This window comes from Spermophilus citellus (genome assembly GCF_964194105.1).
Source record: "Spermophilus citellus genome assembly, chromosome: 1".
Classification (NCBI taxonomy): Eukaryota; Metazoa; Chordata; class Mammalia; order Rodentia; family Sciuridae; genus Spermophilus; species Spermophilus citellus.
This window is the reverse complement of record NC_138182.1, coordinates 119,254,613-119,276,324: the sequence shown is the minus strand read 5'-3', so window position 1 is coordinate 119,276,324 and position 21,712 is coordinate 119,254,613. Positions and strand designations below refer to the sequence as shown.

The following is a 21,712-nucleotide window of genomic DNA, read 5'->3' as shown; positions in this document are numbered from 1 at the left end:
TGATTAATTTGTAAGACTTGCATCTGTGACATTACTTGATAGAAGTATGACAAACTATTTGATGAATCATAAACAGATATATTCTCAAATGATTATAGCACACAAATTGAATTGTACTCATTCATTAAAGATGCATTTGCTAACATTATACATTTTATGAAGAATAAATAGAAATGATGGCATAAATTAAAACAAAAATTATTTTATAAGTTGAATTACCCAGGACACAATAAGGTGACCTTAGAGTAAGCAGTATGACTTCTGAACCCCAGCTATGAAGAGCATGATCTCTGATTAAGAACCTCGAACAGTGAAATTAGGATAATGCTGAAATGCATCATTTCCCCGAGAACAACTGTCTTCCCATTACTCTCCTCACAGCTTCCTTTACCTGCTTGTTCCTGAGACTGTAGATAAGAGGATTCAGGAAGGGAGGAACCATGGTGTAAAAGGCAGAGAGAACCATGTCCTGGAGGGTGTCAGAGGTTGCTGAGGACCTCAGGTACACACCTGCACAAGAAATGAGGAAGACGGACACCACGAGGATGTGAGGGGTGCAGGTGGAGAAGGCCTTCCCTGGGACTCTGGTGGGAAATTTCAGCGCAGCAGAAAATATGCGAAAATATGACATGGCAATTAAAGTAAAGCAACCACCAGCAATTGCCACAGCAGAGATTAAAAAAGGACCATGCTGCTTGTGGTGTCAGAGAAGGAGAGCCTCAGCAGAGAAGGGACATGACAGAAGAACTGGTGGACCATGTTTGACTGGCAGAAGGACAGCTGGAATGTGTTCCCAGTGTACACACCTGCATACAGCAGACCACTGAGCAGGGTGGCCAGGGTCATGCAGACACAAATTTGAGGATTCATGATGAGTGGGTACTGGAGGGGCTGGCAGATGGCCACATAGTGGTCCCAGGCCATGATGGTGAGAAACAGAAGTTCAACACATGCACAGAAAATGACCAGGAAAATTTGTGTTGCACAGCCAGCCACTGAAATGGTCCTGTTACATGTGATAGAGTTGACACGGGCATTGGGGACAGTGATGGAAATGTAGCACCTGTCCAACATGGACAGCTTCCTGAGGAAGAAGTACATGGGTGTGTGCATGTGTGCAGGTTCTGGTAAGCAGTGGTGACAGTGATGATGAGAAGATTCCCTACCAAGGTACCCAGGTAGATCATTGGGAATACTGTGAAATAGAGGAAACTCAGATCCTAGCCATCAGGAGAGCCCAGGAGGAGAAATTCAGTTACCATGATGGATTGGCCACTTGCTAGAAATTCTGGTTGTCTGGGAAGATAAAAAGATAAAGTGCAAAAAAAACAGAATTAATGCAATTACTTTATATATTCATATACACCATGTTTTCTTGTATTTTGCAATTGGTTTCTCTGCAGAGGAAGGTCACCCTTGGTTTTCTGATATGATTCCTTATTTCAGAGAAGAATGCACCTCCCAGTGCAGGTGTGGAGTTCTTCAGCCCAGGCTCTGGGCATGACCTGCAGGGCTTGTCCTCGGATTCCCATCAGGCCTCCCCTTACCTCCTGAGACTCCATGCTGAGCATGTGACAATGTTTTTCTTTTTAAAATGATGAATACAATTTCAACATTATTTTGCCATTTTTCCACAGTAAATAATTCAAAGTATGATTAATAATTCCTCTTGTAATTTTCTAATTTTTCTTGTATTGTCTCTCAAGATTTACAACTTACTGTTTTTTTTTAAAGAGAGAGAGAGAAAGAATTTTTTTAAAATATTTACTTTATAGTATTCAGTGGTCACAACATCTTTAATTTATTTGTATGTGGTACTGAGGATTGAACCCAGGACCCCGCGCACGCCAGGCAAGTGTGCTACCGCTTGAGTCACATCCCCAGCCAAATTTTCTAATATTTTTACATAGGAAACTCTTCATTATATAGGAGTATTTATCTCCATGAACATGAAAATATTATACTCAAGAGGAAAGCATCTCAAGTATTCAAACTTTCCCATTCCAGGGCTGCAGGTCAGTGCTGTGGTAAACTGAGGGGATCTGACTGCACCTGGGTTCTCCTGCAGTCCCCCACTCTCCCTGCTGCTCCCCAGAATGGGGTGGTGCTTAATGCAGACCACACAATCTCAGATCGGGATCTGGTCCTGTTCCCATGGGGCTCTCTTTTTCTTTCCAACAGATCAGTAAGAGGTGTTTGAAGCTCCAGATTCCAGCCCAGCTGACATTCTCCTAAACTTTTATTTTTTACCTTAATGTGTTTTTACTGTGTATACAGCACCATGATGTTGATTCCTTTGTCTAGACAATAATTTTTCATTTTCTTGTTGATACTTCCATTTTAATCCTTTCCTCCAAATGTCATGATTATACAAAATGATACTGACTGTATACCCTATAAGGAAGATTTTGCTCATATTTATAGCACTTCTGAAGCAACTCAGACTGGTTCAATCCCAAATCACCAAAATTGTCATTTCTTCAGCCCTCTGAAAACCTGGGTCCACCTCAGCACTTTGCCAGGTTAACCACACTCACCCGTAGAAAAGGGATCTTCATCATGAGTTTGTCTGGCCTTTACTTAAAATTTGTGTCCCCCAGCATCAGGGGTGTGTGCCCAGACACAGGTAGGTTGGTGTTAATTTCACAGTTAATTTCAAGGACCCCTACTCATTCTAGCTGCAATCTCTGCCTTGCCCTATTCTGCATTTCTCTCTGACACAAACCTGAATCTCACACCTCAGTGACCCCCTTGTTCACAGCATGCCCTACAACTTGCTGACAGAGGCCCTTTTCTACTGTGACATAATGATTCCATTTTTCCCATTACTATGTACTCAGCTTTAAAGGAGGCTCAAATGCAACTTTTCCTCAGAAACCCTCTTCATAGCTTCTAATTATTCTTCTATTTCTCTGTAATGTTAGAAATCGACATGTTATTCTACCTTTCAGTAAATCAGTATGATTTATCCCCCAAATTACTGTTGCAAATTCCTTGATTTTTGACCATGTATTGCTTAAAGTTTTTATTCTCTTAGTTGCAAGTGCATGACTTCATACGTAATAGTTAATAAAAATGCAATGTAACATAATTGTCTAACCACTAACATGAACTAAGTTTTTATTTGACTTATTTACAAATGAGTAACTCCTAAATTGGTAAGCCCTTCTTCACATGTCTAAGAAATACAGTGTACCTTCTTTTAAAATAACTCACCTTTGCCTGTGGGCATAACATATTTTCAAATTAGGTAATCTTTCCACAATTATTTGTTAATGATTCATAACATGGCAAAATCTGCTCTAGATACTGGGTTTTACTAAAAGAAGTAAATTATCATCTTTAAAACATAATTTGAGTACTGTGAAGGAAAAATAAAATGGTACATATGTAAAAAGTTAAATAAACATGACAATTTTTGAAAGTGATATAAGACTAATCAGGTTTCTTTATGGAAATCTTCCAGGTTTTTCACCTTTTATCCTGGATTCTGGGATCTCCAGGAGTTTTTGTTCACCACCCCAAAACATCCTGTCACATACAGATGGGACATAAACATGGGTTTAAATCTAAAAGTTGCATAGAACTATAGAGACATTTTCTTTCTTTTTAAAATGTTTTAATTTTTTGTGTTTGTGGTGCTGAGTGTTGGACCCAGAGTCTGGTGAATGTGAGGCCAGCACTCCATCAACTGTTATATGTCCCTAGTGCTTTTTCTTTATTATAGTTTTTAACACTAAACCACCTCCTGCTTTTCTTTCTCCAATAGAACTTAGAAAATTCTCCACAACTAGTTTGAATTATATGAACTTACATCATGTCCTCTTTTCTTTGTGTGATTTTGGTATAGTTTGATAAATTCTTCTCCTTCAACTTTCTTTTTTTTATATGCCAGTCAATATTAGGAAACTTCCAATTATGGATAACTGATGCAAAGTCATGTATAAATAAAATAAAATAAATTTACACAGCAGAAAGACATTCTGTTACATGTATATTCCATAGATCCTTAAATCATCACATCCATCTGTGGACTTATTTATCCTCCGTCTGGTAATATGATGTGACTGATTTATTGTTTATTATAAGTTTGGCCATTTGGTCACCTCTGGTATACATTCTGCAGTCTATGTGATTATGATGAATAACTGTATCAGATTTGCATGGCTGTGACCAAAAGAACTAGTTTATTAAAAAAAAAAACACCCACAATAAACAAAAACCAACCCAGATTTGGGATAGCATATTGTGTCTCAGGGGTTCAGAGTTTTAGTCTATCTTCAGCCATTTTCATGACTATATGCCCAATGTGGGGGCACACTGAGGACCAGCACAGCAGAGGGAAGATGCTCAGAATATGGCTCTAGGTAAGCAAAGATAGGGAAGGGGAAAGAGGATTGGGGTTAGGTTAGGGTTAGAGGAAAGCTATCAGGGATTAATCCCAGTGGGCCACCTCCTCCAGCAATGTCCCAAATGCCTAAAGCTACCACCCAGTCAATTTGTTCAAATTAACATGGGTTGATTACGTTGCAACTCTCATAATCCAATCATTCTACCTTTGAAAATTCCTCCCTGATAGGAAGGGCAACAGAAAAAATTATACACTAGTATTGATGAATGTATATACATGTCTGTATAACCAATGTGATTCTGCCACCTGTACACTTGGAAAAATGAGATATTATACCCCATTTTATTAAAAAAAATTCTTGTGTGAAAACAAGATTTTATATATCTGAAATAAACACTCAGGAATGGAAAAAAATAAAAGAAAAAAAGGAAATTCCTGCCCCAATATAGGAACTTTTTGAGATACTTCACATCCCAGATAATGTTTCAACCCCAGATCTCTAAAACTCATGTCCATTTCACAATGCAAAATTAATTTAGCCCATCTCTAAGTGTCTGATAGTCAAAACAATTCTAGCTTTATCCTAAAGTTTGATTCAAAAATCTCACCTGAAACTGAAGGTAAAAATCTTGGTTGTGAGCCCCCATAAAAATCAAAAGCAAGTTACATGCATCAGTATCGAATTTACTTATTCCAAAAGGACTTAGTAGGGCTGTGGAAATAATGGATGGTATAGAGGAAATATAAAACCAGCTGAGAAAACAACTCCATCTATAAATCCTCATGTAGCAGCTAGGACTCTTGACTCTAAGACAATATTTCCAAAAGGCCTGGTAATTCCTGCCCTTTAGCCTTGCCAGTTGCAGAACACAGGGCTCTCTTTGCCTTTTCTTGGCAGAGAGTTTATGCTGCTAGTAACTATTAATTTCTTGGGATTCCTTGCCAACTTGGGCTTCACATTCACAGCTTCACCTATTCACCCTGTCGGTGGTGGGGGGGGGGGGTCTGTAGGGCCTAGACTATGCTACAGTTCACTTGGGCTATCAAGCCTTTCTTTGAATTGATGGTGGAAGGCATCATGACCCATTAATTTGGGCACCCTACATTCCTGCAGAGATGGCACAAAGTAACTGATGCTAAAGTCTGATGCCAGCTCACACCATAGTTGGGTCCCAAAAATGAACACAATGGTGGTTTCTGAATGTCTTCCATGCTTAGCGTGGTAAAACAGCTTTCTGTGCCCTCTGTGCAAGCAGGGTGGCCACAGACACTTCTCAAGGGAATTTTCCTTTCTACATCCTTGTATGTGCAATAAGTGTTGTCCTACAAATGAATTAGATGCTCTCAGCTCCTTTCTTATTGAAGAGGTATGAAATATTTAGCATCTCTTTAGGGCCTGCAGTCTGTTTATAACCACTTATTCTTTGAGCCCAGCTTTTAAAATTATCTCTTTAAAACTCTGATCAAATCTGGCTTTTAATTCTACTGATACAAACAACTGCTTTCTTGCAGTTGATATAGTATTCTAAAGGTATTCAACATAAATATTCTAAAGGCTTTATGATGCTGGGCAAAATCTGATGGTTCTGTCATAATATTCTCAGTCATGAATATTATCTTAAAAGTCTCTATAGAATAAGTTACTACCTTGCCTTGTTGATTGCTAATCTTTCATCATACTTCAAACTATGTACAAGGCTAAGGTTTTCTCTTCTGCAGCTTTCATCCCACAGACACTGACACACATAATCATGGGAGATGGTGATGTGCATTAGGTTTGTGATTGCCTCATGGTTCTGGTGCGCTGCTGCACTGGAAACCTTGAGCAAATACACAGTTGAAGATCCCCCAGTTGGTGACACCCAGCCTAAAGAAAATCAGGGCAAAGGCTCAGAGTTATCAGTCTGAACCTTGAAACTGAGATATTATCTCCCAGGGATAGGGGATTCTGAGCATAGAAAGATAACAAGAATCACAATGTCTCATTGGTGTTGGGAGCTTAACGCCTGCTTTGTTGAAACTTTCCCAAAAATGACCTTTTGGTGACAAAACCTGTAAAATAAATGTGCTGAGCCAGCTCCGGGTCACTAAAATCAATCAGAGATGAGATTCCCGCCTGAACCCGGCATTCTCTGTAAAGGTTTTTGTGTGTTTTTTAAAAATCTCTGTTCATCCCTGTCTGGTATCTGAATTAATGGCCATGCAGGTGGCAGCACATAGTCACAGAAAAGATTCTAACAAGTACTCTTAAATATTGTGTCCTTATTAGAGTAAACCTAATATTTCTTGAAAACTGGCTATCTAAACAGACCTAATATTTCAGAAAAGCTGGCTATCCAAAATATATCTTTGACATAATTGATATTACTATAAAAATATGTTCCTTGGCTCATGACAATACACAAAGTAAATTTTTTTGCCAATTTCTGCATGTGTTCCATAGCTCACCAATTGATGGGGCTTTGCATTATTTCACAACAATGTGAGCTATAAAGAAGTCCTTATATCAACATTTGTTTCTTTATCTCCTTTGACTCAAGGTCTTTTAAATAAAATATAAATTAAATATACAAAAATGTACCAAACAACACCTCTCAATAGGACTGGTGGTTAAAATTTAATTTCTTTCCAAAGAAATTTATCTGTGAAATTTAAACTTCATTTATGTGGCCACCTCAACTCATGAAAAGCTCATAAATTTAGATTCAGTAAGCCATAGTTGAAGAGGAAATGCATGTAAAAGTAGAGTTTGCAGAATTTATCTAGGATTCTCTGAAGGCCCTTTGTTCTAGCAGGATACATTGTAGCAGTGAGAACCAGAAGCCTGGACATAGTGTGTGGGAGGAGCCTCAACTCTGGTGGATCATGTCAGAGCAAATTAAGCCTTCCGCTTCAGGCATCCCTGAGGTGCTCATTGGCTCCTACTGCAAGTATTCCCTTATCTGAAAATTTAAAAAATGCCTTATTAATCAATCACATATATTTAGGCTTTCATATTTTCCTAGGTAATAAATACACTTTTATTTTTCTCCACATTTTCCTATTAGCGTATTGGTGAACAAAATTGCTTGTTTAGATTTTGGAATTGAGTACACTGACTATTTTTTGTATAAATATTTTTTTCCTCATTTTGTTATATCAGTACTCCTAGGTAACTTGATATTGAGCCTATGTCAGTCATAATTAACAATGAACAAAGCACATGCCAATGAGGACACTAAAATATTTGGAGAGAAATAACTCATGTGAGATGATGAGCTGCCACAAACTGGGCACAGGGGTGCACACCTGCCATCCCACACATGAGGAGGCTGATGAACATTGATCACAGGTTTGAAGCCAGCCTCAGAAACTCCTGGAGTCCCTAAGCAACTTAGCAAGACCCTATTTTCTGTGATACAATGTGGCACATTAGAAATAAATCAATGGGTGAGTCTTGAAGTAGGACATTATGTTTATTAGATGGTGGGTAGGAATGGCAAATAGATAGTGGGCTCTGCATCCTTCTACCTTTTGCAGAAGGTAGGGTACATTTTTATAGCCCCAAACTACAAGCTACCAGTAAGTCAAAACCATAGTAACATGGGGAGTGGGTCAGAATTACCCAGAGTACAGTAAGCAGCCCAAGAAAAATAGGAATTAAAATGAGAACAACTTACATATGTAGTTCCTAATAATACACTGAGAAAGAATAATTGAAACATTTTTTAGCCTTATATGTTGCCATACAGGGTGTGCTTGGCAGAAAGTGGATTACATATGCAGGGTTTTCTCATGTGAGAAGCATTTCTCATATGCAATGGAGTCACAGGGTAAAATGGAGTTTGTCTGGTCAAAGCATATATAATTTGTCCCACAACAAAAACAGAAAAAAAGGTTTAGGTATGCAGCCTTGGTTCAGTCCTGATAAATACAACAACAGCAACAACCAAAAAGATGGCCAGAAATGCTCCTAGAGGTTTACTTTACAAAATAAAAAAAAAAAAAAAAAACAGAGAAATTTTCAAGTTTACACAGGTCATACAGTGAGGCCAGACAATTCCTGGCCACTTTTTCATAGTGATCAGGTATGACTCATTATCATAGTTTTTACAGAAGTACCATGTGTTGGAGGAAAACCCTTAGAAAGCTGACCTGCAACTCAGCCCCGAGTTTGTGTGCCCCAAACTAGACCTGATAGACTTAATAAAAGATTGCCAGCCATAATAGCCAGGGGAGCCCAAGGTGCTCTTCCACAGTGGATGGATTGTGCTGTGGGTTCATGATGGATGTAACCTTTGCTCCCTCTTTTCTTCATGTCAAAGGAGTATTTTCCTTTCTCTGTATATGTTAAATGGAGAAAAGTATCATTGTGATTCTCTCTACATTTATTATTATAAAGACTTAACGATTTGATTTTCATATATTTTCAAAAATTGACAAAATATTGTATCACAGTTTGATAGCAGATTATGTAACTGTACATTATCTTCATGTTTTATTTGTAAAGATTTTCTCTGTGACAGTACCTGATGAAACTTTAATGTATATCACCAGAAATGATTTTAGAAAATATATTGTATCATATTTATATATTAAAATGGATTGAAAAAATTAAGCTTTTATGAAGGATCCATGGTAAATAACAAAGAAAATATGCTATAAAATAACTGAGATTCTAGTAAGGAGATAATAGGGTAGGCAGGGTAACATGTGAAGCCCATATTAAAAATGTATTTGACCTCATTTAACTCCACTCAGTGAAATGAGGATAATGCTGAAAAGTATCTTTATCATTTCCCTGAGAACAACTATCTTTGCATCACTCTCTCACAGTTTCCTTTACCTGTTTGTACCGGATTCTTCATGTAAGATGATTCAAGAAGAGAGAAACTATGGTGTAAAAGGCAGAGACCAGTGTCCTGGACTATCAGAGGTCACTGAAAGCCATCTGTAGACGCACATGATAGGACTGAGGAAAATTGAAACCACGAGGATATGAGGGGTGCAGGTGGAGCAGCCCTCCCAGACCTTCTATGGGAAATTTCAGCACAACAGAAAATATGTGAATATATGACATGGCAATAAGAGTAAAGCAACCACCACCCACTGCCGCAGCAGAGACAAGAAGGACCATGTTGCTGGTAATGTCAGAGCATGAGAGCCTCAGCAGAGAGGAGATTTCACAGAAGAACTGGTGGACCACATTTGACTGGCAGAAGGACATCCTGAATGTGTTCCATGTGTGCACACCTGCATACAGCAGACCACTGAGCAGGGAAGCCAGGGTCATGCAGAAACAAAACTGAGGGTTCATAATGAGGGGGTATTGGAGGGACTGGCAGATGGCTACATAGCGGTCCCAGGCCAAGATGGAGAGAAACAGAAGTTCAACACATGTACAGAAAATTACCAAGAAGATCTGGGTTGCACAACCAGCCACTGAAATATCCCTATTGGCACTGAGAGAGTTGATACAGGCATTGGGGACATTGATGGAAATAGTTTCCCTAACAAGATACCCAGGTTGGTCAATGGGAATACTGTAAAATTAATGAAACTCAGATTACAGATATCAGGAGAGCCCAGTGGGAGAAATTCAGTAACCATGGTGGCATTGGCCATTTAGTGGAAATTCTGGTTGTCTGTGAAGACAAGAGATGGGAAGCCAAAATATGATTAATACAAATACTTGGTCCTGGGTCTATAGCTCAGTGGTAGAGCACTTGAATAGCATGTGTGAGTCACTGGGATCGATTCTGGGCATGTACATAAATTAAAAAATAAATAAATAAAATATTAATGTTCATGGATAACTGAATATATATTTGAAAAATAATACAGTTAGTTTACACATTCATGTCCAACATGTTTTTTTTTTTTTTTTTGTACTTTTCAGTAGCTTTCCCTGCAGAGGAAGGTCACTCTTGGTTTTTTGATTTGTTTACTCATTTCTGAGCAGAGTGTACCTCCCAGTGCAGGTGTGAAGGTCTGCAGCCCAGGGTCTGGGTGTGACCTGCAGAACTTGTCCTCACCTCCCCATCAGGCCTCCCTGACTTCCTGAGACTCCCCACTGAGCACTTCTAGAGTGGCCTACCTCCTCTTCTCCATGACCATGTGGGTCACCATGCATTTCTTTTGTTCTCCATTTTAGTCACCTTCATTTTATTTCATTAATGTTACTGTCCAAAGTATTTTCTCATTTTTTTCTACATAGATAATTCAAATAAAAATTTTTAAAAATTGTTTTATGTAATAAATGATTCATAATGTTGGAATATTTATTCTCATGAACATGAAAAAAAAATTCTCATGAGGAAAGTTATCCACCAAACTTTCCCATTCCAAGATCTCAGCTCTGGTGTTACAGTAAACTGAGGTGACCTGACTGCACCTGGCTTCTCTGCAGTCCCCTACTCTCCCTGCTGCTCCCCAGGACATGAGTGGTGCTGTCTCATTGTCACACACCATCAGACAGGCACCTGTTCCTATTCCCACAGGGACTCTCTTTTCTTCTTCAATAGATCAGAGTAAGGTCCTCATAGCCTCCAGATGACATTGTCCTAAACTTCTATTTTTACCCTATTGTGTTTTTATTTCATGTTCAGCACCATGAAGTTAAAGATTTCTCTGTCTAAAAATTAATTTGCCTTACCCTTCTTGACATCTTCTATTATATTTCTTTCTTTATTTTTATTTTCAATATTTTTATTTTGTTTATTCCTTTTTATGTGTTGCTGAGATTGAACCCAGTGCCTCACATGTGCAAGGCAAGCACTCTGTCACTGAATCACAACCCCATTCCTATATTTTTTTCGTCACAATATCATGATTATACAAAAAGATACTGAACAAATACACTGAAAGAAAGATTTTGCTCATAGTTCAACACTTCTGTAACAGCTCAGACTACTTCAATCCCAGGTCACCTCCATCATAATCTCATTAGGGCTCTGTCATCCTGGGCCCTCCTCAGCACCTTGACAGGTTAAACACACTCACCCTTAGTAAAATGACCTTCCTGGTGAGCCTTCCTGGGCTCCTCTGGAAAAGTTTTTCTCCCAGGGAGATGGTGGGTGACCAGACACAGGTAGGGTGCAGCTAATTGCACAGTGTGGGTAAAGTTCAAGAGGTCCTACTCAGTCTACCTGCAATCTGTTTCTTGTCATATCCCCCATTTCTCCATGACACAAACCTGAAGCTCAAGCCTGAGTGATGTTCTTGTTCACAGAATATCCTGGAACTTGCTGACATAGCCCTTTTCTACTGTGACATAATGGTTTAATTTTACCCATTTACTTTGTACTGGTCTTTAGAGGAGGTTCAAATGCAATCTTTTCTCTGGAAACTGCTGAATAATCTTAATTTTTCCCCCATTTTGTGTAGCATTAGAGATCAGTCTGTGGAAATTTGTTAAGCTGGGACCTTGTATCAGTCATCTTTGTGTTTTTTTAGATGCAAATGAAGCTGGTGGCTTTGTTGACTGACCACTCACGTGAACTGGCTTTCTGTATAATACTGGTTTACAAAGAAGTCTCTTCCAAACAGGCTCTGCCCTTTCTACACTTCCTTAGCACACACAGTGCAGTCTGGTGGGAGGTCATGCAAGTGCACTGCCCTGTACACTTGAAAGGTAAGATCTATTTACAGCAGTAATCTGTCAACAAACATTACTGATGACACCAATAGGGCCACAGTTGTTTCACATGGTGACGTTTTGGAAAGAAGAAATATATTGGTATTTTTAGGTAATTTGTTTACCATGATAGAAATTATAAAAAAATACAATTTGACAAATTTAGAAGGTGATGGGTCATGAGACAAATCCATATGGAAAATCATGCAGCTTCTCACTCTTCAATTCTGACTTCCAGCCATTCCAGGGGTCCCTGCTGACCACCCCTACACACTTGTGTCAAATATAAGATGGAAAAATAAACATGTGTTCAAGATCTGGAAGCTGGCATAGAACTACAGATATATTTTCTTCATTTCTGTTTTCTTTTTCACACTAAACAATGTACTGTTTTAGTTTCTTCAGAAGAATTTAGTAAATTCTCCAGTAAGGAGTTTAATCACATGAGCTTAATTTATGTCATTTTTGCTTATTGCTTTAACTACAACTTGAACACTTCTCCAAATTTGACTTGATTTTTTTCATGGATCAGTCTCATGAAACTTCAGATTTTGGATATGATAAAATATATGAATCATGGCCTAACTTGCATAGATCGTCAGAGTGTTCCTGCAGATCTACAAAATGTGATTTCTTTATGAATCTGGATTTTTTTAAAGTAAGAAATAAGCTTTAGCTTTTATTGTTTGACCTCAATAATTTTAGAGTGTTCAGAACTACATTGTCCTGTAAGGAGTGCAAATGCATATGTAGAATTTGGTATAAAAACAAAAGTTTGGAATCAAAATAAAACCATGATCAGGTAGCATGAAGTTCAGAAAAATAAGTTTGAGGAAGAGTTATCATATTTTTAATGCCAATTATTTCAAGAAGGGCTGCCGCAAGCACGTTCCTCTGCAAGTGGGGAAGCTGGGAGTTTTCGCATTTGGTAGTTCTCTTGGTAGTGCTTACAATAAGGAAATGTGTGCTAATTTTCCCACGTGGACAGTGGATGGCACAGTGGAACTTCTGTGCTGGACATCATGCTTAGTCACATTGAGAATCCAGTAACACTGAGGAGAGAACTGGTGGTGCTCACTGTGTGTTTTCATCTCTGCCCTCCTTCACCTCAGTGTGAGTTAGGGGTGTTTATGGTGATCAGTTAACACTGAGGGTGATGGGCCACGCTCACTCACTCCTCAACCTGTAAGTGGGAAACATCTAAGGCTGTCTGCAGTTCAGTAGCAAAATTTCTTATCATTGAGATGAAATCCATGTGTCATGAAGTTAAATTTGTAACAGTATGTGGTTACCAATTCCATATTATTTACCACATGACAAAAGTGTACAACTTTCAACTACCTCTTGTTCCCAAATATTTGTAATTTTTTAAATGAACCACCTAATCCATTGCACATAGTCCCTGTTTATCTTTACTTTGGAAACCACTAAGTATAATCACCATGTTTGAATATATATGTTCTGATTATTTTGTATGACTAGAATTATTAAATATGTGCTATTTTTTATGATTTGAATAAGCCTGATGTTTTCAAAGAAAGTCCACATTGTAGCATTTATCACTATTTTATTTCTTGAATGGATGAATTAGGTTCCATTATATGTATACATCAGCATTTTCAATATCAACCTATTGATAGATGATTTCCCTTTGTTCTGTTAACCCACTGTAGGATTTGTTGGTGATTTTCTGTACATGCTTATTGTATGCTGGGATTGATACATACGAATATGGTCTATTCTGGTTTTGGTGTCCTGTGGAATTTTTTGGCTAGATTTTGTTGAGAAGGTTTGCCTATGTTCTTGTCAGGAATATTGTATTGAGCTCTACTTTTCTTGATCTGGCATTTTCTTCATTGTCTTTAGCTACTAACCCCATACCTTGTACCTATTTTAAAGAAAAAAAAATGTGTGTTAAACCAGACAAATAGACAAAGTACAAAGATCCTGTCTCTACAGCCACCAAGAATGATGTTCACCTTGTCTTTAGGCCACAATGTCTGTAAGATTGGAGAACTAAATGAGCAGGCATGTCACTGGATGGACGCAGGGTGTACACAGGCTAGTAAAAGAGTGCAATGGGAACTACTTCACTGCAATGGAGACAACATTAATTACTATGTCTACAGGGTTATTTGACTTGAACACCCATGGACTATGAAAGGTTGGAAAATGTCCAGGAATAGAAGTCAGTATTTGACTTGACAACTGGTGGATAGATTAATGGATATCCTAAAAAGTAACTAAGGTATGTTTTACCTATTATACTTGTAGGTGTACAGACCACACCGTCTGAGGCTGAGGACCCAGCACATGGAAGGAACACTGATTATGATGAGCCACAGAGGTAAGACCACTGAAGGACAGTCAGAGAGTGATCAGAGAGCAACGACCCCCTGTCTCACTCATGGTCTTCAGCAGAACCTGGGCCAAGGCCAGCAGCCTCCATGCCTTATGAATATCCCACCTGATATGTGGAGAGCAGGACCTGCCACTGGTGTTCAGAACAATGTAGCTTGTAAAAACAAAACAAAAAAAACCAATCTTATTGTTACTGGTCTTTGTTTTTTTCTTTTATTTATTTATAAATTTATATTACCACTTCTAGTATAACCTTTTCTGAATATCTGGGGCATGAATACAAGAATGTAAAAAGTGTTATGAAATAAAATCAAGTCAACTGTCTAGAGACAGCTTAATGGAGAAAGTTTAAGTTTCATGGAGAAAGGGAGACATGGGTGGTCACCTTTCCTTCATGTCTATCTGTGTTCTCCCAGGTGAGGGATCCAAGATAAAAAGCACACCTCTGTTTTTTATATCTATGAAAAGGAATGATTAGGGAATCAGGAAAGAAAGTTATGAATAATAAAGAATAGTGTTTTAGTCAGTTTCTTTCTTTCTTTCTTTATTTTTCTTTCATTTTTGGCTGTGATTAAAGGACTCAACCACACACAATTATAGAGGAGGAAAAGTTTATTTGAGGGCTCACAGTTCAGAGCTTTTAGCCTATATAAGGCCAGGGTCAATCCTCAGGGCCTGAGGTGAGGCTAAACATGTTGTGAGAGTGTGGCGGTGGGAAGAAGCTCACATCACAGTGATCAGGAGGCAGAGAGAGACTCCACTCTCCACATACAAATATAGACACCAAATCCATGGTCTAATTCCCACCTCCCCCAGCCACACCCCACCACTTCAGTTACCACTCAGTTAATCCTCATCAGAGGATTAAATCACTGATTGATTAAGACCCTTACAACCCAATCAGTGCTACTTGGAATCTTCTTACATTGTCTCACAACTTAGCTCTCAGGGGACACCACATTCAAACCCTAACAAATGGGCATCAGCTTCTTGGAGCCCTCTAGGAGTCCAGTGGTCACAGTACTGATCCCCGTGCAGGCCACGGAGTGAAAGGAGCACTATACCCTGAAGTGGACAAAATCACAAAAGAGTCACACCAAGGCACATTATAATAAAAATGCCCAACATACAGAATAAGGAGAGAATTTTAAAAGCCATGAGAAGTAAGAATCAAATTACAAATAGGGAAAAACCAATTAGAATAACAGCAGATTTTTAAACACAGACTCTAAGCTAAAAAATTAAATACCCTGAATGTTAATGGCTTAAACTCACAAATCAAAAGACTTAGGCTAACAGATTGGATTAAAAAAATCAGCAATATGCTGCCTCCAGGAGACTCATCTGATAGAAAAAGATATACACAGACTAAAGATGAAAGGTTGGGAAAAATAATACCACTCACATGGACTGAGGAAGTAAGCATGGGTTTCCATCCTCATATCAAATAAAGTAGACTTCAAGCCAAAGTTAATCAAAAGAGAAAAAGATGAAAATTACATACTGCTCAAGGAAACCATACCAACAAGCCATAAAAACCATAAATATATATTCCCCACAATCATAAATATGTATTTCACAAACAATGGAGCAGCTATGTTCATCAAATTTTTCTCTAGTTCAAGAGTCAAATTGACCAAAACATAATAATCTTGGATGACTTAGCACACTACTCTCACACCTGGATAGATCTTCCAAACAAAAATTGAATTAAAAAAACTAGAGATCTCAATAATACAATTAATAACTTTGACTTAACTGACATATAGAGAATACTTCAACTAGCATCAAGTGGATACACCTTCTTATCAGCAGCACATGCATCTTTCTCTAAAATAGACCATAAAATAAGCCACAAAGCAACTCTTAGCAAATACAAAAGAGATAATACCCTACATTTTATCAGATGATAATTGAAAATCAATTACAAAATAAAAAAGTAAAAATTACTTCAACACCTGGAGACTATACAATATGCTACTGAATGAACAATGGGTTACAGAAGATATCAAGGAGGAAATGGAAAAATTCCTAGTGGTAAATGAGAACATAGACACAACATATTGAAATCTCTGGGAAACTATGAAAGCGGTACTAAGAGGAAAGTTCATTGCATGGAGTTCATTCCTTAAAAGAAGAAAAAGTCAACAAATGAATGAACTCACACTACATCTCAAAGCCCTAGAAAAAGAAGAACAAATCAACACCAAAAGCAATAGAAGACAAGAAATAACCAAAATTAGAGCTGAATTCAATGAAATCAATGCAAAAGAAACAACTCAAAAAAACTGACAAAACAAAAATTTGGTTCTTTGAAAAAATAAATAAAATTGACAAACCTTTAGCCATGCCAATGAAGAGAAGGAGAGAGAAAACTCAAATTATCAGTATATGTGATGAAAAAGGTAATATCACAACAGATACTACAGAAATACAGAGGATAATTAGAAATAAGTTTGAAAACATACACTCCAAAAAAGTAGAGGATTTGAAGGCATTGACAAATTCTTCAGTCATACAATTTGCCCAGAATAAACTAGGATGATATACAAAATTTGAACAAATATCAAGTGATGAATGGAAGACACCATCAGAATTCTATTACCAACCAAGAAAAGCCCAGGACTGTATGGATACACAGCCAAATTCTACAAGACTTTTAAAGAAGAAGTAACACCAATAGTCTTCAATTTATTTCAGTAAATAGAAAAAGAGACAGCATTCCCAAACTCATTCTATGAAGCCAATATCATCCTGATTCCAAAACAAGGCAAAGACACATCAAAGAAAGAAAACTTCAGACCAATATCTCTAATGAACATAGATGAAAAAATTCTCAGTAAAATCATGGCAGATCAAATATAAAATCATATCAAAAAGATCATACACCAAGATCAAGTGGGATTCATCCCAGGGATGTAAGATTGGTTCAACATACGAAAATCAATAAATGTAATTCATCACATCAATAGACTTAAAAATAAAAATCATAGGATTATCTCAAGAGATGCAGAAAAAGAATTTAAAAAAATACACCTCCTTCATGTTCAAAACACCAGGAAAACTAGAGATAACAGGAGCATATCTCCACATCATAAAGGCTATCTACACTAAGCCCCAGGCCAACATCATTCTAAATGGAGAAAATTGAAGGCATTCCCTCTAAAAACTCGAAAAAGACAGGGATGTTTTCTTTCTCCACTTCTATTTAACATAGTTCTTGAAATACTGGCCAGAGCAATTAGACAGATAAAAGAAATTAAAGGGATACACATAGGAAAATAAAAACTCAAATTGGCACTATTTGCTGATAATATGATTCTATACCTAGAAGATGCAAAAAGCTCCACCAGAAAATTTCTAGAATTAGTAAATGCATTCAGAAAAGTAGCAGGATATGAAATCAACACCCATATATCAAAGGCATTTCTGTATATCAGTGAAAAATCCTCTGAGAAGAAAATGAGGAAAACTACCCCATTCACAATAACCTCAAAAAAAAAAAAAGATACTTGGGAATCAACTTAACAAAAGAGGTGAAAGATCTATACAATGAAAACTACAGAACCCTAAATAGAGAAATCAATGAAGACCTTAGAATATGGAAATATCTACTTTGCTCTTGGATAGGCAGAATTAATATCAAAATAACCATACTACCAAAAACACTATACAGATTTAATGCAATTCCAATCAAAATCCCAATGGTACTCTTCATAAAAATAGAAAAAGTAATCATGAAATTCATCTGGAAAAATAAGAGACTCAGAATAGCTAGAGAAATCCTTAGCAGGAAGAGTGAAGCAGGTGGCATCACTCTAGCAGAACTTGAACTATACTACAGAGCAATAGTAATAAAAAAATGGTATTGACACCAAAACAGACTTGTAGACCAATGGTACAGAATAGAGGACACAAAGACTAACCCACAAAATTACAATTCTATTAGACAAAGGTGCCAAAAACATGCATTGCAGAAAACATAGCCTATTCAAAAAATGGTGCTGGGAAAACTGGAAATTCATACACAACAAAATGAAATTAAACCCCTATTTATCAACACGTTCAAAACTTCAACTCAAAGTGGATCAAGAACTCAGCATCGAATGATAAAAATAAATAGGAAATAAACCAGAGACCCTGAGCCTAATAGAAGAAAAAGTAGTCCCTAATCTTCATCACTTGGGATTAGGCCCCAATTTCCTTAGTAAGACTTCTATAGTGCAAGGATTAAAACTAAGAATCAATAAATTGGATGGATTCAAACTAAAGAGATTCTTCTCAGCAAAAGAAACAATCTGTGAGGTGAATAGAGAGACTACATTTTGGGAGCAAATTTTTACCCCTCATACATCAGATAGAGCATTAATCTCTAGCGTATATAAAGAACTCAAAAAGCTAAACACTAAAAAGCAAATAATCCAATCAATAATTGGTCCAAGGACCTGAACAGAGACTTCTCAGAAGAGGACATACAATCAATGAACACATTTATGAAAAAAATGTACAACATTGCTAGCAATTAGAAAAATACAAATCACAACTACTCTAAGATTTCATCTCTCTATCTATTATGAAGACAAACCACATAAGAATTGGTGAGGATGTGGGGGAAAAGGCACAGTCATACATTGATGGTGGGGCTGCAAATTGGCGAAGCCAATATGGAAAGCAGTATGGAGATTCTTTGGAAAACTTGGAATGGAACCACCATTTGACCCAGCTATCCTTCTTTTCAGTCTATACCCAAAGGACGTAAAAATAGTATACTGCAGCAAAACAGCCACATCAATGTTTATAGCAGCACAATTCACAATAGCAAAACTGTGGAACCAGGCTAGATGCCCTTCAGTAGATTAAGGTATAAAAAAAAAGTGGCATGTACACACAATGGAATATAACTCAGCAGTAAATGAGAATAAAATCATGGCATTTGCAAGTAAATAGATGGCATTGGAGAAGATAATGCTAAGTGAAGTTAGCCAATCCCCCCCGCCCCCCAAAAATGCGGAATGTTTTCTCTGACATAAGGAGACTGACTCATAGTGGGTAGGGAGGGGGTGTATGAGAGGAATAGATGAACTCTAGATAGGGAAGAGGGATAGGAGGAAAAGGGAGGGGCAGGGGACTAGCAAAGATAGGACAGATGGATGGGAGGGGAAGGGAGGGAGCAGAGTGTTAGCAAGGACGGTGGAATGTGATGGACATCATTATCCAAAGTACATGTATGAAGACATGAATTGGTGTGAATATACTTTATATACAACCAGAGATATGAAAAAAATGTGCTCTATATGTGTAGTATAGATCGTAATGCATTCTGCTGTCATATATAACAAACAAAAATTTAAAAAAATATATATAAATAAAACTCTACCAACAACAAAAACAGCAAAATTACTATCACAAATATAGAGGTTTACATTACAAATTTAAGAAAAGTGAGAGAAATGTAATCGTTGGTATGGCCCAGACACAGTGCCAGACAACTATGGTCCATTTCTCCATGATTATTAGGACTAAATCATTATCACAAACACTACAGGAGTAATATGTGTGGAAGACAAACCATCAGAAAGCTGACATCAATTCATGAACATAATCAAAGACTGGCCCCTGTCATGGCCAAAGAAGCACAAGCTGCTGTTCCCTGTGGAAAGTTGTGAAGGTTGGGACACAGGGTGCATTAACCATTGCACTCTCTTTACTTCACAGAAAGGAGTCTCTTCTTCTTGCCTGGTCCAGATGGAGAAAAATATTACTGTGAAATTCTCTACATTTTGGCTATAACTTCTTTAGGATTTGATTTTTATGTATATTTTTAAAGTAAATAAATTGACACAATTATGGATCACAGTGTTTACAAGTAGGTTCTACACTGTTCTGAATAACAGCAAATAATATAAGAATAAGCTATCTCCAGATTTGATAGGTAGAGTTTTCTTTGGTGTCAGTATTTGATATAGGTAATTGACATATGGGATGATTCTTTAAAATATATAACCATGACTGATTTCAGCAAATATATTAAATTATATTTAATTGTTAAAAGATGCATTGATGAAATTACACATTCTATTATGGGTGCATGGAAACAATATGGTAAGTCACAGAAATATATCTTATGAAATAACTCAGCTTCTAATGATGTAATACAAAAGTAGACAGTGTAACTTGTAAAGTTCAAACATGAAGAGTATGTATCTAATTAAGAACCATGATCCATGAAATTAGGATGAAGCTGAAAGGCATCTTCATAATTTCCCTGAGAACAACTCTTTTCCCGTTACTCTCTTCACAGTTTCCTTTACCTGTTTGTTCCTGAGACTGTAGATGGGAGGATTCAGGAAGGGAGGAACCGTGGTGTAACAGGCAGAGAGATCCAGGATTTCGAGTGTGTCAGAGGTTGCTGAGGACCTCAGGTACATACCTGTGACGGAACTGAGGAAGAGGGACACCATGAGGATGTGAGGGGTGCAGGTGGAGAAGGCCTTCCCTGGGGCTCTGGCGGGAAATTTCAGCACATCAGAAAATATGCAAATACATGACATGGCAATAAAAAGGAAGCAACCACCATAAATGACCACAGCAGGGACAAGAATAAGGACTTTGTTGCTGGTGGTGTCAGAACAGGAGAGCCCCAGCAGAGAGGGGACATCACAGAAGAACTGAGGTACCACGTTTGACTGGCAGATAGACAGCCAGAATGTGTTCCCTTGTTCACACCTGCATAGAGCAGACCACTGAGCACGGTGGCCAGGGTCATGCAGACACAAATCTGAGGGTTCATGATGAGGGGGTATTGGAGGGGCTGGCAGATGGCCACATAGAGGTCCCAGGCCATGATGGAGAGAATCAAATCTCTAAGTTTGCACAAAGAGACCAAGAAGATCTGTGTTGCACAATGTCACTGAAATGACCCAGTTGAGAGTGAAAGAGTTGTCACAGGCATTGGGGACAGTGATGAAAATGAAGCATATGTCCAAGATGGACAGGTTCCTGAGGAAGAAGTACATGGGAATATGCAGAATTTGGTCAGCAGTGGTGATAATGATGATGAGAAGGATCCCTAACAAGGTACCCAGGTAGGTCATTGGGAATACTGTGAAATAGAGGAAACTCGGATCCTAGCCCTCAGGAGAGCCCAGGAGGAGAAATTCAGTTACCACGGTGGCATTGGTCATATGTTGGATATTCTGGTTGCCTGGTAAGATAAATAGATGAGAGAGGAAGCGAAAAATAATTCATACAATTATTTTGCATATTTATGTCCAGAGTGTTTTCTTGTAGTTTGCATTAGCTTTCCCTGTATAGCAAAGGTCACTCTTGTTTTTCTGATATTTTTAAACATTTTTAAGCATAGTGCACCTCCCAGTGCAGGTGTG

General features: G+C 37.9%; 1 pseudogene across 1 annotated transcript; it reads right to left on the bottom strand.

Annotated features, from left to right (window-relative positions):
* Positions 1–337: 337 nt before the first annotated feature.
* LOC308649023 (olfactory receptor 14C36-like) lies at positions 338–21,421 on the bottom strand (annotated as a pseudogene). The gene is made up of 2 exons: positions 21,306–21,421; positions 338–1,063 (listed from the first exon to the last, which is right to left on the bottom strand). The product of its transcript is annotated as an olfactory receptor 14C36-like (transcript).
* Between the last annotated feature and the right edge of the window lie 291 nt (positions 21,422–21,712).